The sequence below is a fragment of the Monodon monoceros genome, unplaced genomic scaffold (assembly GCF_005190385.1).
Source record: "Monodon monoceros isolate NGI ecotype Baffin Bay Population unplaced genomic scaffold, NGI_Narwhal_1 Super_Scaffold_19, whole genome shotgun sequence".
Classification (NCBI taxonomy): Eukaryota; Metazoa; Chordata; class Mammalia; order Artiodactyla; family Monodontidae; genus Monodon; species Monodon monoceros.
In genome coordinates, this window is record NW_021703775.1 from 68,165,230 (window position 1) to 68,183,198 (window position 17,969).

The window sequence follows — 17,969 nt, forward strand, 5'->3', positions numbered from 1 at the left end:
CCTCTACGCCCGCCCGGCTCGCCCGCCCCATCCCCGAGCGTCCAGGTGACAGCCGGGGACCGAGACCCCCGGCGGGCGCCAGGAGGGAAAACGTGGACGCGAAGCGCCATCCCCGGGGTCGGTGGTGGGGGTCGGCCTCCCCTTCCCCGCCGAGCGTGTTCGGATCCCCCTTTCCTCGCCCGCTGGTGCCCCGGCCTCCGGGAATCGCCTCCGGTCCCGCTCGGGGTCCTGCTTCACTTCCCAAAGCTTCTGCCGCCGCGATCCCAGCAGCTGTTGCTGCCTCTAGGACGTATATCACCTGCAGCTTCACACATCCTGGCGAGGCCGCCTAATTAACCCCATTTTACTGATGAGCAAACATACTCAGAGAGGTCAAGTAGCAGCTTGATTTGAAGCTAGGTTTAACTGCAAATCCCACAGCCTTCCCAGCTTGTCGCCGAAGCCTAATACCGCCCCTCCGCCCCCACTTTCCAAGTTCCCGGCGCCTTCTTACCGATTGTCACTAGTCCGTGAGCCAGATAGCTCCAGCATAGACATAGGCTGGTGCTGAAAGGGCTCCATGGACTCTCGTCCTCAGCCTCGGTACCCCAGAGAGATTCCCCCCTCAACACACACACACAAACGCTCTCTTCGGAGGTGACTGACATCCCACATCAGGTGACCTGAACCCCAAGAGAAACGGCACCAGATAAGATGAACACAACTTCTCAGAGGAAGAGACATTTCAGATCACTGTTCAATCTCCATCTTTTGCAGAGGAAAGAGACGGAGACTCCAAGAGCAGAAGTGCTTTGCTCCAAGGTCACACAGCGGGAAAGAAGCAGAGCTGTGACTGGAAGGCAGTTTGTCATCCAAACTGGGACACTTTTGAGAGTGCAGGAGGTGCTAACAGGGATAGGTTTATAGGCATAAACCAGGACAGAGGGTGTAAACCGGGACCAGACCATTCGGTCACCCTGTCTCTGAGAGAGGCCTCTGAGCCCTGATGTAGACGCCACATCTGCAGCTTCTAGTCCTCAGCATTGCTGGTTCACCTCAGCTCTAGACCTCAGTTTCCAGCTAAGCCCCTCTATCCCCACCGAGGCATTCACAGGCATTCCATTTCAACAATCACACTTGAACCCAGTCCTCTTTCCTTTTCTATCCCAGCTAAGGACATCACCTTTCACCTGGTCCCCCAACCTGGAACTCTTCTTAATCCTTACATGCAACTAACTGGTCACCAAGTCCTGGCAATTCTGCTTCCGCCATTTGTCGTGTGGCCCTTCCTCCTCTCCAACCTTGCTGTCCCAGCCGGACTTCAGTTCCTCCTCTGATCTTTCCTCCAGGCCACACTTCATATTTCATACCAAAAGCCGTGTAACTCTGGATTTTGGCTGCATCAGGGACCACACAGGTGTGAGAAATCAAGCAGAGCTACCTAAGTGGTTGGACCCACCCCCTAATTGTTGTAGAATGTTCCAGAGCCTTTCTAGGGCTTTTTAACTGGTGGCAAATCTCCAGGGACCTCTATGTGCACATACATACAATCCCTTGATTTGTTCAGGGCTCAAGAGCCATGTAGGAAGGAAGTCAGCTTCACTTTGAGTCAGAACCGCTTAGATCTTTCCTTGGGCTGGGATTGCTGGAAGACAGCTGGCAGCACGGAGAGCACAGGATGCAGCCCGAGGGAGGAGGATACTTAACAGAGAGGCCAGAGGGAGCAGCTGGGTCTGGAAGTGAGAGGGCTGGGGGCCTAGGTGATGTGTGAGGCTGTGCCTGAGCTTCACCCTCTGGGAGAGTCTGTGTGGGGGACAGAGAGGGCTGAGGGGTGGAGGCAAGAGCTGGGTCACTGGGATCCCAGCTGCTCTGCTGTGGGTTCCCCCTCTGACAGGGCTGGTGGTGACAAGTAGAAGGGAAGACATACAAGAGGTCAGTGGTCTGAAGGAGGAGGCAGGGAGGGGGGCACGGCCCCGGCAGAGGCCCACTGTTGGTCCAGAGGCCAGCCTGTGGCAGAGGTCGGCCAAGCTGCCCGTGAGTGGGCAGAGTGGTCAATGGAGTAGAAAGATGGTGGAAGTGGCCAGCAGCAGCTCAGGTTATGTGTAAAACAAACCCACTCCACCCCACCTAGGACAGATGGCCTTCTCCAAGCCCATGAACTGGGGGAGGCCAGAAAACATTCGGATAAGCACCTCTGAAAATTCTAGGAAATGTATCCAATTTTTCTTTCAGAAAATTCTAAATGTAAACTAGAGATAATAGTATTATGAATCCCCCTGTACTCATCTCCCAGCTTTAACACTTACCAGCCCACAGCTGATCTTATTTCTGTTTATTTCCCCTCCTTATAGAATTTTTTTTAAACAGCTTTATTGAGTTATAATTCACATACTATAAAATCCATCCATTTAAAATGTACAATTTCGGTGTTTTTGGTATACTCACCATATTTTGCAACCATCACCATGATCTAATTTTCAAACATGTCCATCTTTCCTTTAAAAGAAACCCCTACCCATTAGCAGTCAGTCCTTTCCCCAGCCCTCCTCCTATCTGTAGACAATCGCCAGTCTACTTCCTGTCTCTATAAATTTGTTGCTTCCATACATTTTCATACAAATAATAAAATGTGTGGTCGTCTGTGACTGGCTTCTCTCCTTTAGCAGAAGTTTCAAGATTCACCCATGTTGCAGCATGTATCAGTACTTCATTATTTTTATGGCTGAATAATATTCCAGGGTGTGGATAACCACATTTTATTTATTCATTAATAAGTTGATGGACATTTGAGTTATTTCCACCTTTTTGGCCTCATGAATAATGCTGCTATGAACGTTTGTGTACAAGTTTTTGTGTGGACATATGTTTTCACTTCCCTTCCTTGTGGTGGAATTGCTGAGTCGGATGGTAACTCTATGTTTAACATTTTGAGGAGCTGCCAAACCGTTTTTCAAAGTCACTGCACCATTTAACATTACCACCAGAAATATACTGGGTTGGCCAAAAAGTTCATTTGGATTTTTCCATTAACATCTTACGGAAAAAACCGAACGAACTTTTTAGCCAACCCAATATGAGAGTTCCAATCTCTCTGCATCCTTGCCAAAGTGTACTGTCTGTCTTTTTAAGTCTAGCCATTCTAGTGGATATGAAGTGGTATTTCATTGTCGTTTCTCCCCGCCCCCCCCCCCACCATACGCAGGCCTCTCACCGTTGTGGCCTCTCCCATTGCGAAGCGCAGGCTCCGGACGCGCAGGCTCAGGGGGCCATGGCTCACGGGCCCAGCCGCTCTGTGGCATGTGGGATCTTCCCGGACCGGGTCACGAACCCGTGTCCCCTGCATCGGCAGGCAGACTCTCAACCACTGCGCCACCAGTGAAGCCCTTCATTGTGGTTTTGATTTATATTTTCCTTAATGACTAATGGTTCTGGGTAACTTTTCATGTGCTTATTGGATATTTGTATTTTCTTTGGAGAAATGACTATTCAAATCCTTTGCCTTTATTTGTCTTTTTATTGTTGAGTTGCAAAGCTTTTTATATTCTGGATATAAGTCCTTTTTCAGAGATATGATTTGTGAATATTTTCTCCCATTTGATGGGTTGTCTTTTCACTTGATGATATTGTGTGCATCACAAAAGTCTTTGATTTGATGAAGTCCAATTTATCCATTTTTTTCTTTTGTTGCTTGTGCTTTTGGTGTCATATCTAAGAAAACATTGTCTAACTCAAGGCCACAGAGATTTACTCCTGTATTTTCTTCTAAGAATTTTATAGTTTTAGCTCTTACATTTAGGTCTATGATCTACTTTGAGTTAATTCTTGTGTACAGTGCGAGGTAGGAGTCCAACTTCATTCTTTGGCATATGGATATCCAGGTGTCCCAACGCCATTTGTTGAAAAGGTTATTCTTTCTCCCGTTTAATTGCCTTGGCACCCTTGTTAAAGATCAATTGAACATATATGTCCTCATAGAACTTTGAAAAGATCTTAGATATCATTTCCTCTATAAATATTTCAATATGTATATCTAAAGAGAGGAACCTTTTTTTTTTTACAAAATTTAACTGCAGTGATATTATACAACTAACAAACTAACAATATTTTCTTAGTATCACAAAATATGTAGTCGATGTTCATATTTTCCCAACTGTCTTGTTGGAGAATTTATTTACAATTTATTTAATCAAGTTCCCAGTAAGATCCATACATTTTTTCCTTGCAATTTATTTGTAGAAGAAATTGGACTCTTTGTCCTATAGTGTTTCTCACAGTCTAGATTTTGTTGATTCAGTCCCTGTAGGGTAATTTCATTTGTTACTTTGTCTGTTGATTTTCTCTAAATTGGTGGTAGACTGTAGGTAGTAAATCAAATTCAGAAGGTTTGAGTTTTGCTTTCTTGGCATTACTGTGTTATAGGAGGTGGTGGTCCTTCTGTCAGGAGGCACACAGTGTCAGGTTGTCTCTGTTTCGTGATGTCAGCAGCCATTGTTGATAGTTGCCTAAGTGTCACCTTCCCTTTAAAACACCTAATTTCCCAAGATAGGACCGACTCATCTTTTCTCAGTGTGCACACCACACCACTCCATAGAATGTATTGCGTTGTACTATTAAATACACCTCCCGCATTTTATCTATTCACATGTGATCCTCCACAGGGACTAATATGTATCTGGCTTACAGCAGGCATCAACAGATAAGGCAAAATGGCCCTAGAGCTGAGAGGATGACATTTGAAGTCCAACGGCTGTACAAGTGACTTAATCTCTTTTCAGTGGTGGCAAGAGCCAACTGTCAACATTTCAGGAATTTCACAAGTGGGTTATTAAACACAGCTCTTATCAAAAATTAAATTATAAAAAGTTACAAATAAACAACTTATATTAAACAACCATAATAAATAATTAAAGCTCATTACTTCCTCATTTTATTACATTTTACTATTTTCTATGCTCTAAAGGTCATTTTTGTCTATTGTTTCTGTATGGTGGCAAAACTATACAATGGCGTGCTACTGTTCATCTCTTCCCAACTCTATGTTTGGTGATGTCATGTTGATAGCTTGAAATTGGCCATAGTGGGATTATTTACACCATGGAAATTGGTAAATGCTATGAATCAGGTTTTTTTTTTTTCCTAGAGAGTGGTTATAAAACATTTACCAGTACACCATTGTCTCTCACTGTTAAATGGGGATAAAAATAATACCCACTTCATGTAAGATGTACATAAAGCACTTGGCACAGTTTCAGATACACATTTTAATAAACGGTAGTCATAAATTTTATTACTGGTATCTCATCTCACCTCTGGACTGGGGAGCTGAGGGTAGCTGTACTTTCATTAGGCATTTCTAAGGCAAATATACCATGGAGTACTACACACTCATTAAAAATTGTGCTATGAAAGTTAATAAACAGAAACCTCATTTAAAATGTAGTCGGGAGGCCAGAGGGGTAAGCTCTCACGCCCTACCGTTCCAGTGTCAACTGCAGACCCAACAGGAAGAGACTGTACCTTTGTATCTCTAATGGGAAGAAGGTTACCACTTTACTACCTAGCAGAAGGAAGAATTTCTCCCTGCCAGGAAACAGCCTAGCCATTGAGAGCCTGTCACAACTCAGCTAATGAAAAGCCACTACACTCTGAATTCCCAGTTTCCTCCAATGGACTCTATTTATAATAGCTCCTCCCAACTCCCCCTTCTCCTCTATAAAAGAGTTTTCTCTCCTTTGTTCTCCAGACTTGCCTGTGGTTCCTTGTAGATTGCATGTCCCAAATTGCAATTCTTTTTTTTCTTTTATAAATTTATTTATTTTATTTTTGGCTGCGTTGGGTCTTCGTTGCTGCACACGGGCTTTCTTTCGTTGCCGTGAGCGGGGGCTACTCTTCATTGCGGTGTGCAGGCTTCTCATTGCAGTGGCTTCTGTTGTTGCAGAGCATGGGCTCTAGGTGCGCGGGCTTCAGTAGTTGTGGCTCCCCGGCTCTAGAGCACAGGCTCAGTTGTTGTGGTGCACGGGCTTAGTTGCTCCACAGCATGTGGGATCTTCCCAGACCAGGGATCTAACCCATGTCCCCTGCAATGGCAGGCAGATTCTTAACCACTGCAACACCAGGGAAGTCCCCCAAATTGCAATTCTTGCCAATTCCTGAATAAACCCATTTTGCAATGAAACAGATGAATTTAATAAGGTTGAAGGTCAATATATAAAAATCAACTGCATATTCTGTTCTTAAATTCATCTATTAGTTTTTATAGCTGTTTCGTAGATTCCTTGGGATTTTCTGTGTACCAGATCATGTTGTCTACAAATAAAGACAGCTTTATTTGATCCTGTCCAATCTGTAGGCCTTTTATTTTGCGTCTAACTGCATTGGCGAGGACCTCCAGTCCTATGTTGAGTAGGAGAAGTGGAAGTGGACATCTTTGCCTTGTCTCCGATCTTAGAAGGAAAGTCTTTGGCCTTTCACTATTGAGGACGGTGTTAATTGTAGGTTTTTTGTAGATGACCTTTATCAGGTTGAGATAACTTACCCACTATTTTATTGTTTTCTGTTCACCTCCTCTATTTTTTGTTCTTCTGGCTCTTCCTTCCTTGCCTCTTAAAGAAGTCTGTTTCATTTTTTTCTATTGGCTTTTTAGCTATACTTTTTTTTTCCACTTTTTTTTTTTTGGTGGTTTTTCCAGGGATTACATTATTCATTCTTAAATTTTCACAGTCTATATAGAGTTAGCAGTATACTAAATATAGAAAACTTGTAACATACAGATCCATTTATCCCTTCTCCAATATACATAGCACTGTATGTATACATTGTATGTATGTACACACATTTACATGTATTTCATTAACCCCACAAGACAATGTTGTCATTTTTAGGTGTAAAGAGTCATACATATTATAATGAAATGAAGAAGAAAAAACAGACTTTTATATTTACCCACATATTTACTTACTGATGCTCTTTATTCCTCTCTGAAGACCCAAGTTTCCATCTGGTATCATACACCTTCAGCGTGTAGGAGTTCCTTTAGCATTTACTGTACTGCAAATCTGCTGGCGATGAATTCTCTTTTTTTTTTTTTTTCCTCTTTTAAATGAGAATGTCTATTTTCCCTTTTTTCTGAAGGATGTGTTCATGGGATATAGAATTCTGGGTTGACTTTCTTTTTCTTTCAGCCTTTAGAGATATTGTTTCACTTTTATTTGGTAAATAAATAGTTCACTCTCTAGGGGCTTTATTTAGCTGATTTTTTGTATAAAGTCCAGAGTTTATCTTTTTTTAATTTTTCCCCCTGTGGAGGTTGCTTTCATAGGATTTACTCAACTATTACCAGAAGTGGAAGTGCCCCAACCTTATTTTTCTATTAAACTTTTTATTTTGAAAAGAGCTAGACCTATAGAAAGGTTGTAAAAATATTATAACAAACTCCCATGTGTCTTTCACCTCGATTCACAGTATAATACGTATTATTCTTTTCTCTTCTGAGCCATTTGAAAGCAAGTTCAAGACATCACGCTCCTTTGCCCATGAATACTTCAGTATGTGTTTCCTAAGAAGTAGGACATTCTCTTACACAGCCACAGTTCAATTATTAAATTCAGGAAATTTAATATTGATACATAATATTCAGTCAACATTCAATTTTTTATCCCAATATTGTCCTTTATTTTTATTTATTTTTATTTTTTTTTGCTTTTAAGACATTGGTATTTTGAAGAATATAGACCATTTGTTCTGTAGAATGACCAGTTTTGCCTGATGCGTCACTGTCAGGAATACTCAGCGCACCATACCAGAGGGCAAGTGATGTCAGTTTGTCCCACTTTTTGTGATGCTAACTTGGATCACTTGGTTCAGGTTGTGTTTGCCAGGTGTCCGCACTATAAAGGCACCTTTTTTCCCTTTGTGATTAACAGAGAATTGGTGGGAAGACGTTTGTGGATGTTCACAACATCCTGTTCCCCAGCACACTTGCACCCAATGATAGCATCCATTGCTGATTCTTGACTGAGTCAATTATTACTGTGATGTTTACTAAATGGTGATTTTCTAACTCTGTCATTCCTTAAACATGTATTAGTTGGCATTCCACTACAAAGAGGAGCTTGCCCTCAGCCCCTTATTTATTATCAATTCATGAATTCTTTTAAATTCTTTATTTTGATGCTCAAACTGTCCTATATTTGACCAAAGGGAGCATCTTTCAGCTAGTTCCTGTGTGCCATTGGCATGCACCCATAATTCTTTGGAATTTTCCTTACTTTCTGAAACAATAGGATGTTCCAGGGTCATTCTGCCCTTTGCCTGCCCAGCTCTGGAATCAGCCATTTCTTCAAGGACTACTGCTTCCTTTTAGTGATTTCGGGACTGTGTTCCCAGCAGCACCATCTGTAGAGTCCAGGTGATAGAGGCTTTTCAGAGTTGAAAACAACTAAGAAGTCTGTGTTGTCCTCTGAGGGAAATATGTCCACGATTCTGTCCACTTGCTACATAGCTCTGTGGCTGGAACACCATAATCACTTCCCCCTCTGCTAGCAGGCTGGATAGACCAAAGAACAGCCTGGAAGTATTCCTGTTGATGTTTGAAGCACCATATGGATATTGTCACCGTGTGTTCTTTTTTTTTTGGCCCAGCCACGCAGCTTGTGGGATCTTAGTTCCCTGACCAGGGATCGAATCTGTACCCTCGACAGTGAAAGCGTGGAGTCCTAACCACTGGACCACCAGGGAATTCCCATGTCATCGTGTGTTCTTATAAAGGGCTGGGAATAGTTATTTTAAAGCCATTCACTTTTTTCTTATTTATTTATTTATTTATGGCTGTGTTGGGTCTTCGTTGCTGCGCGGGCTTTTCTCCAGTTGCGGCGGGCAGAGGCTACTCTTCATTACAGTGCGCTGGCTTCTCATTGTGGTGGCTTCTCTTGTTGTGGAGCATGGGCTCTAGGCACACGGGCTTCAGTAGTTGTGGCTCGTGGGCTCTAGAGCGCAGGCTCAGTACTTGTGGCGCACGGGCTTAGTTGCTCCGCGGCATGTGGGATCTTCCTGGACTAGGGCTCGAACTCGTGTCCCCTGCATTGGCAGGCAGATTCTTAACCACTGCACCACAAGGGAAGCCCGACATTTTTAAAATGAGCTCAATTTGTTGACTTTCAGCCCTCATTTTGTCATCGTATAACACTGTGTTAATTTCCTTCTCATAAGTTCTCTACAGTTAAGAATTCATTGAAGACGTTCTTTCTTATTTCTGTGGTGTGAACTATAAAGTGTCTTAGAATCCTGCAAAGTAGAAAAGAACCACAGTTTGGTTGACCTTTGTAATTTACCTAATGTAGTTCATTAGGCAAAAAAATGTAGAAAGGAGCCTATTCAAGGGGTGTGTTTTTTTGCATGTTTATATTTTATCATAAAAGGAGAGAATGTTATAGGGATAAAGAAGAATTGGAACCCATTCCTTATCTATAAGTTGTTCCTGAAATGCTCCTTCCAAAAAATAAATAACTCATGAAATATTTATTTCGGGAAGTTAGAATTTTAAGTTTTGGTCAATAGTGAACACAGTAAATCAAACTATACGTCTTATAAGTTGGGTATTTTGTTAGTTGATACACTTTTTTTTCAAGTAAATAATACATGTTTATCCAAAACAAATAAAACATTTTGACTCTAAATAGTATTTTAAATAATATTAGGAAAGAAGTAACAAATAATCAACATGTTTCATTATTTTCATTATTCCATATTTTTCATTTTGTAAAATTTCTTCTAATTAAGCTTCACCATCACTAAGATGTCTTTAAACTGAAGCTTCATTAGCCTTTTCATCTCTTGCTGTTAAATGGTGGTGTTTATGTTCACAACTTAAGCTTCAGAATCCTTTAAAAATGACTTTATTCAAATTGTTTTCTAAAAAAGAGATTTTGTGCTACTTGTTTTTCATACCATTCAGAACCACACTTGCCTGAATAAACATTTCAGATGGCCTTGGTATCATCTGGGCCCAAGCGACAGCAAATAACCAAGGAAAACTGTAGAAATTGTCCAATGTCTTTTCTGTGAATCAAGTCAACGAATTAGCTGAGGCTCCTACAGCTTTGCTTTTGTTGCTGAGACAGACTGTCCAACAATTCCACTGATATTCCAATCTGAGCAATAAGACAAATAGATCAATGGAAGAGAATAGAGAGCCCAGAAGTAGACACAGGCAAATATAGTCAGCTGATCTTTGACAAATGAGCAAAGGCAATTAAATGGTAAAAGAAAGAATAGACTTTTCAAAAAATGGGGCTGGAACAACAGGACATCCACATGCAAAAAAGAGAGAGATAGAGAGAGAATATAGACCCAGACCTTACACCCTTCACAAAAATTAATTCAAAATAGCCCATAGACCTAAATGTAAAATACAAAACTATAGAACTCATAGAAGATAACATAGGAGAAAACCTAAGTGACCTTATGTTGGGCGATAACTTTTTAGATGCAACACCAAAAGCGTGATCCACGCTTTTGAAAAGAAAAAACTGGTAGGTTGGATTTCATTAAAATTAAAACCTCTGCTCTGCCTATCTGAGCAATAGAGTCTGGATAATATTCATGGGTCTGAAAGATGTGAGCTTCCTTCTCCAGACTTAAGATCTGACGTTTTGAAGATGGCAACACAACACGGTTGATATTTTTATAACCGGGCAAGTTGACTTACTACAAATCACAAATTTACCCTTACCACTTGCTTTGCTGCTGTTTTCACCAGTCTTCTTGCCACCAACCAGCCATCAGGGATGGAAGACGGCAACTGAGAGCCCTGGGCTTACTGTCAAGCCAAGAAGCTTCCAGAACTTGTGGGAGAGCTCCCACTCAGTCACTCACATAGTGACTGAACAGTTGGTAGGAATGCCTTCTGGGGAAGTTGGATTCTTGACCATGTATGTGAGGGTTTATTTCTGGGCCCTCTATCCTGTTACATTGGTCTATATGTCTGTCTTTATGCCAAGACCATATTGCTTTGGGGTTTTGTTTTTGTTTTTTACTGAGGTATAACTGACATATAACATTATTAGTTGCAGGTGTATAACATAATGATTCAATATTTGTATACACTATGACATGATCGCCACAATAAGTATCGTTAACATCCATCACCATACATAGTTACCTATTTTTTTTCTTGTGATGAAGACTTTTAAAGTCTAGTCTCTTAGCAACTTTCAAATATACAATACAGTATTTTTAACTGTAGTCACTATGCTGCACATCAACAAAATGAAAATGCAACCTACCAAATGGGAAAAAACATTTGCAAATCATGTATCTGAAAACCCCAAACAACCCAATTTAAAAATTGGCAGAGGATCTGAATATATATTTTTCCAAAGAACACACTACAAATGGCCAACAGGTACATGAAAACATGTTCAACATCACTAATCATCAGGGAAATACAAATCAAAACCACAGTGAGCTATCCCCTCACACCTGTTAGAACTGCTGTTGTAAAAAAGATAAAAAATAACAAGTGTTGGCAAGGATGTGGAGAAAAGAGAACCCCCCGGGCACTGGTGGTGAGAATGTAACTTGGTGCAGTCACTGTGAAAAACAGTATGAAGGTCCCTCAAAATATTTAAAATAGAACTACCATATGATTTGGCAATTCCACATATGGGTATTTATCTGAAAGAAAGAAAAACACTTACTGGAAAAGATATCTATGCCCCCATGTTCGTTACAACATTATTTACAATAGTCAAGACATGGAAACAACCGAAGTGTCCATCGATGGACAAAGAAAATGTGAACTATGTATATATATATATATGATAGACATACACACATACATACACAATGGCATATTATTCAACCATAAAAAAAGAAGGCAATCCTGCCATTTTCAACAACATGGAGGGTATTATGCTAATTGAAAAATACCATATGATCTCACTTATATGTGGAATCTAAAACAAACAAAAAAACAAATGAAAAAACGAGCTCATAGATACAGAGAACACATTGGTGGTTACCAGAGGCAGGGGGCTGGGGGGTGGAGTGAAATGAGTGAAGATGGTCAAAAGGTACAAACTTCCAGTTATAAAATAAGTCCAGGGGGTGTAATGTACAGCATCGTGACTGTGGTTAATAACACTGTACTGTATATTTGAAAGTTGCTAAGAGAGTAGATCTTAAAAATTCTTTTTTTTTTTCACGCGGTACGCGGGCCTCTCACTGTTGTGGCCTCTTCCGTTGCGGAGCACAGGCTCCGGACGCGCAGACTCAGCGGCCATGGCTCACGGGCCCAGCCGCTCCGCGGCATGTGGGATCTTCCCAGACCGGGGCACGAAGCCGCGTACCCTGCATCGGCAGGCGGACTCTCAACCACTGCGCCACCAGGGAAGCCCTTAAAAATTCTTATCACAAGGAAAAGAAAATCTGTAACTATGTCTGGTGATGGGTGTTAACTAGACTTATCGTAGTGATTGTTTTGCAATATATACATACATTGAATCATAATTTTGTACACCTGAAATGAATATGTTATATGTCAATTATACCTTCATTGAAAAAACAGTATGTTGTCTAATTTTCATATATTTGTAAAATTTCCAGTTTCTCTTCTATTACTGATTTCTAGTTTCATTGTGGTCAGAAAAGATACTTTTAAATATTTCAATCTTTTAAAATTTATTGAGACTCGTTTCATATAATGCTATTTTATAAATGACCAGAGTCTCTTCTATTTGCTTTTTATGTGAGCACTTATTATTACAATATTATGGGAATTTAAATTTTAATAAAAGACATTTAATCAGTTCTAAAAAACGGACTTGTAAACTCTAGTCAGTTGTGTATAACATACCTCTATGTGGTGCAGGGTCAAGTCCCATACTCAGATGATATTATAGTATACACACGTCTCATATTATTTTCTAAAGTACTGCTCTATTTTTACAACAGATATCAAGGAGTGAAAGTGGCCCTCCACTAGGGCATGGACTTCCAGGGAAGGTAAGTGCCCAGGTATGGGAGTCAGACCAATATGGGAATGGGCCTGAGTTTTTCTTTCTGCTGGTGTGATTCTGACAAGTTACATAATTTGCTGAGCTTGTATTTATCCACTTGCCAAATGCGGACAACAACACATACCTCTTGGAGTACGTATCCTAACTCAGGATTAGGTGAAATCAGATTAGCACAGGGAACTCTACTCAATACTCTGTAATGGCCTATATGGGAAAAGAATCTAAAAAAGAGTGGATATATGTATATGTATAACTGATTCACTTTGCTGTACACTTGAAACTAACACAGCATTGTAAATAAACTATACTCCGTTAAAAAAAAAAGGAAGATGAAGAGGACACTGGCTCTGAGACTGAGGAGAGCAAGTGAGGGAGGGAGAGAGCAGTGTCCTGGGATCCAAGTGAAGGAGGTGTTTCAGGAAGGAGTGAGATTAATGAGTCAACATCTCAGATTCAGCACCGCTCTGACCTCGGCAAGAGCTTTCCTGATGGGGTGATGGGAATGCAGCCCTGACTTCATTGAGCAGAGAGGAGAAGGAGCAGGGGCATCTCTGGACATCTGTAAATTAAAGCCCTGCAATATGATTTCTAAGTGACCTGTTTGTCCCTCAGTTGTCCTTGCTTTCTTGAGAATTTTGCTATGCATTTAAAATTACATTTATCCTGTATTTCTAGGTGTCTGCTGTATTGCCTGTTTCAAAGCACATACGTGAAGCTTCATCAACTCTCGTTTATGCGTTCATTCACTCACTCCTTTAACATGATTTACTGGGCACCTTCTACGTGCCAGGAACACTTAGGCACTGGAGATCCAGTGGCAAACCAGGCAGATTTTATCCCTGCTCTCAGACAGCCTGGTCCCTAGCCTGGTCCCTTTCCTCACTCTTTTCACATGCTCCATCAGCTCTGTAACATCCATCACCTATCAATATTATTTCTCCCACTTGCGTTTCTGGAGACCACGTCCTCCGGGTCCACTCGAGATCGGTTGCTTCCTAGGCCAGCAGCACCGCCCTGCAGGATCTCAGGTCTCCCTCTTTCCTGGTGTACTTTTTCATTTTGCTAGAATATATCCTCCAATAGATTCCTGAGGAGGCGAGTAAGGGAAGGAAACATTTACCTCTTTGCATATTTGAATACATAATTTCACATTTAACAGGTAATTTGAATGAGTCTAGAATTCTACATAGAATATCCTTTTCACTCAGAATTGTTTTCGAGGTCTCAGTATTACTTTAGGAACATTTAAATCATTCAGGTCCTTGATTCTTTTGTATGTGACCTGCTTTTTCTGTTTTTTTTTTTTAATTATTTATCTTTGGAATTCTGAAATGTCATGATGACATTCCTGGGTGCAGGTAATTTTTTGTTTTTCATGCTAGGCCTTTTCAATCTGGAGACTAAAATCCCTCAATTCTAGGAAGTTTTCTTATATTCTCTCTTCGATAACCACCTTCCTTCAGCTTTCTTCTCTATTTTCTTTCTCTAGACCTCCAACTAATCAAATTTTGGCTTTTAGATTGGCCTTCTAAATTTCTTATCATTTCCTCCTGTTTTCCATTTCTCATTCTTTTTTGTGTTTTACTTTCAGGAAGATTTCCTTGACTTTTATCTTCTAATTCTCTTGAAACTTTTATTTCAGTTGACAGTTTTTATTTTAGAGAATTCTATCTCATTCTTTGTTTCTTTTTTTATGACATCCTAATCTTGCTTTTTGGATACAATATCATCTCATATCCAAGAATATTAATGAAAGTGAGTTTGGGATTTTTCTTTGATTTTCTGCATTTTTTTCCCCTTTGTTTCCTTTTTCTGTTTTTTGTTTGTTGTTTTATTCTCTCATTTATGTTAATGTGAAGAACTGAATATCTGATTGAATGCAAATATCTGTTAAGTCTGAGGGTCAGGAACGTGGATTTTTATTAATTTGTGTATACGTTTCTGTGTTTAAATGATCTCATATATATATTCTAGGTAGATTGGAAACTTCATGTATATTCATCTATCTTGATGACTGGAGACCTTCAACATAGAATAATCTGCAATGAGACTAACTTGTAGTTGGTGAATCTCCAGTATTTGTGAGTCTTTTCTTTTGGGACAGGTTTTCCAGAGAGGACATTCCAAATCTTTGGCCTGGCAATGTGTGTCTGGCTGCCAAAATTCTGGGAAAGGGAGGGGAGAAGGAAGGAAGGAATCTGAAGAGCTCATCGTTCAAGATGCAAATATTGGGACTTCCCTGGTGGCACAGTGGTTAAGAATCTGCCTGCCAATGCAGGGGACACAGGTTCGAGCCCTGGTCTGGGAAGATCCCACATACCACGGAGCAACTAAGCCCGTGCGCCACAACTACTGAGCCTGCGTTCTAGAGCCCGCGAGCCACAACTACTGAGCCCGTGAGCCACGACTACTAAAGCCCCTGCGTGCCTCAAGCCCGTGCTCCGCAACAAGAGAAACCACTGCAGTGAGAAGCCCGAGCACCTCAGTGAAGAACAGCTCCCGCTCGCCGCAACTAGAGAAAGCACACATGCAGCAATAAAGACCCAATGCAGCCAATAAATAAATAAATAAACTAAAAAAAAAAAACGCAACGCAGATATTCACTGAACTCCTGGTGTTCGACCCTCTGACTCACCTCCACCTTTCCCCAATGCCCTGTGTCCTCGTCTGGAGGTTCTGTCATTCCATTTCTGCAAATAATAAGCCTCCAGCAAGAGTGGCAGCACTCCTCAGCAAGAGGTGGGCGGGGACACTTGGGGATCCCATTATTTCTTACACAGACTTTCTACCCATCCCCATTTTTAACCCATCACCACGTTTATCTTCTCCATGGTCCCTGGTACCGCTAAACTCTGGAACTCGTGGGATTCAGGGTGAATCTGCTCGCTTTTTATTGGCATCCACCTTTGAAAACACTTAGGTTGTAACTTCTGCTCTAGAATAGTTAGCTCTGTTTTCCATTTCCCACTTTTTAAAGACCTAGGTCAATATTTGCATAAATATATTTTTTTATTCTTACAGATATTTCTTGCCTTTTTTTATTTGGTTTTTGTAGGATTGATTATACTTTGTAAATTCCTTTACTCCCATCTTATTGGAGGTTGGGAGAGAGAATTTAATTTTGTGTGGCTGTGTTTACCGTAAATTCTTGATGACGGATCTCAGACTGGTGGGCTCTGGAGAAGTTTCTGGTGCACAATGAAGAAATGCAGTTCCCAGGAATGGTCACAAGGTGGCTCAATGGCTCTATTTAATTTATAATTTCTCCGTAGCCATCCCTGCCAACTCGCAAGAGTTAAGAGTACTTTGAGTCTTGGTTAATCCGGCAGAGGGGAACCACAGAATCAGAGAATATTTACATTGGACTGAGTCTCCGAGGGCTTCCTAGCCCACCTCCTCCAAGGCAACGGAGATCCACGGAGTCATCCAGCTTATCCTGTGTCTGGAGGTAGTCGCAGAAATAGATTGGGCTTGAATTTTAAGGTTCTTTTATGGTTATATTTGAAGTTGCCTTTAAATTGGAATACAAATGTGAAAGCATGAAAGTCGGGGTGGGAACAAGGAGGCCAGAGAAAGATGGAGAAGGCTGTCACTGGTTCACTGATCACACATCCTGAGCTCCTGCCGCTTGGATGGCAGTGCGCTAAGTACTGTGAAGACACAAAGGAGATGAGACAGGGTCCCTGCCCACCAGAGCTTACAGTCTGGTAAGGAGATGAGCCAACAGAAGACAATTAACCACAACCAAGGAAGTCTGCAATACATGCCCAGTGGGAATGTAGCTCAAAAGTGCTACAGAATGGATGGAGAAGGGCAAGGTCACTTCCCTGCTCAGGAGTAGGGAATATCCTTGCTGGTGGGACTTGGGCTGGCCTTGGAAGAACAGTGTAGATCAGCCCTTCTCAAATTGGAATGTGCATAACAAGCATCACCTACGACTCTTGTTTCAAGATACGATTCTAATTCAGTACAGCCGTGTGTGTGTGTGTGTGTGTGTGTGTGTGTGTGTGTGTGTGCCCGCCTGGCATTCAGATTTTGCATTTCTAACAAGCTCCCAGGTGATTCCAATGTGGCTGACCTAAAGACCACACTTTGAGTAGCAAGAGTGTAGGCACTGGTTCATGAACTTGGCTGCACATGGCAATCACACAGAAAGTCAAACAAGAAAACCACTAACAGTCTCACCCTAGAGATCCTGTGTTAATTGGCCTGAGGTGCAACCTTAACATTGGTATTTTTAAAAGCACTTCCCAGATATTCTAACGTGCAGTAAAGTTTGAGCATCACTGACACCAGGGGCATTTATCATTCATTTTGTCCGCCCAGCACCTGAGTCCCCGACCCTTAGAGTCAGAGCCCACCCCCACTTTTGAAGCTGAAAACAAGAGATACTCCCTTTCCCTCACTTGCCTGGAATTTGGGCTCCACCAACCAACCCAGACTTTGCAGCGAAAGCTACTGAAAACAAAGAAACAGAGGCTGAACTATATAGACTTAGCAAAGATTTTGCATTGGTGGCAGCTATATTGTTTCAGTGACAATTTTTTTTTTTTTTTTTTTAATATTTATTTGGCTGCGAGGGATCTTTTAGTTGCGGCATGCAGGCTTTTAGTTGGGGCATGCGGGATCTAGTTCCCTGACCAGGGGTCAAACCCGTGCCCCCTGCATTGGGAGCGTGGAGTCTTAACCACGGGAACACCAGGGAAGTCCCTATTTCAGTGACAATTCTTGGGGCCTGATGCTCAGCAGCAGGGACTGTAGCACCTTAGCAGACCAATTCTGCTAAGCTTGATTTTGAGCATTGGTCTTGGCTGCAAAGCCTCTCAGACTGGTTCTATAGTCCTGAAAATTGTGGTATCATTTAAACACACACACACACACGGCACCCTTTATGGTTAAATATAATACAAACTTTAAAACCCACATAGGACAAATGTGTAGATTAATGTATTGCTATAAAGCAAACACCCTTGT